Source organism: Ipomoea triloba, chromosome 6 (assembly GCF_003576645.1).
Source record: "Ipomoea triloba cultivar NCNSP0323 chromosome 6, ASM357664v1".
Lineage (NCBI taxonomy): Eukaryota > Viridiplantae > Streptophyta > Magnoliopsida > Solanales > Convolvulaceae > Ipomoea > Ipomoea triloba.
Genome location: NC_044921.1, coordinates 27115384 through 27116683, shown reverse-complemented (window position 1 = coordinate 27116683; position 1300 = coordinate 27115384).

Below are 1300 nucleotides of genomic sequence, written 5' to 3'. Positions count from 1 at the left end.
AATCACAGGGACCGAAGTCCAATCACAGGGGTAGCGAACCCAATCACAGGGACCGTAGTCCAATCACAGGGACCTAAGTCCAATCACAGGGGTAACGAACCCAATCACAGGGGCAAAAGCCCAATCACAGGGACCTAAGTCCAATCACAGGGGTAATCAACCCAAATACAATCCATAGTAGCACAGCTATATCACCCATCAACCTCCAAAAGATACCAAGGAACCACCACCTCATACTCATACCCAACTCAGCCCAAGAACCATCACTCAGAGTGCTCATCTCAGATATGAACACCAACCAAGCTCCCAAATAATAGACTCAAGGATTCAACCAACCAAATCGTAGACTCACATAATGGACTAAGAGGTATGAATAAATACTCAGAAACAAGGTAAACATATCCAATGGAATACTCCAACAAACTCCAGAACAAAGAAGGAAACAAACAACGGATCACTCACATCCACCAACCACTACCACCTTACTCTTACAGAAAACCCCAACGGTTACATTTTCCCGCTAGAGTGCCCCGCAAGAGCAATTCCCACATACCAAATCAGACTCAGCTCAGAATACAAAGAGATACTCCAGAATACAAAGATCATATCACAATACACCAATATTCATCTAACAGAGGCCAAATAACATGGAAATCCAAACCAACAAATGATCATATACATCAATAGACAAGGATCAAGACACGAGTCCATGAATCCACAACACAATCAATGATAGGCTAATAATCAAGGAATTTCAGGATTTCCAATCACCAAATATTATCATATAGAGCGAGAGTGTAAAAATAGATTTTGATGGACATAGTGGTTACCTTTGAAGCGTAATTAATTCCAAAAGCATTTTAATCCAAAGCAACGTCAAACTCAAAGCTTGGTTCATAACCACGAACCTGAAGATTAACATAATCTAACACCGTCACTAACTTACTATTAATAACAATACTAACATTCCTATTTGGTTCATTATAACCTATAATAATCCTATAATCCATGCTCAAGGCTAATATAATATGACCATATGAAATAAACTTAATCTACTTACTAACTACTACTAAAAACAAGGATAAACTAATCTAGCTTAAACTATAGTATTAATTAACACTAAAACTATAAGCCTTCATTAACCAGAATATTACCTTAAACCAAAATGTCTAAGCCAGGGTTCGAACCCAAGCCTCCTAGCTCAAAGCCAAGCACTACACCACCAGACCGCAGCGTCCTGTTATGATCAGCTTCGCCACCACTGCCTAATATCCTTCGTTGCTCTTCCGGCCTTCACAGA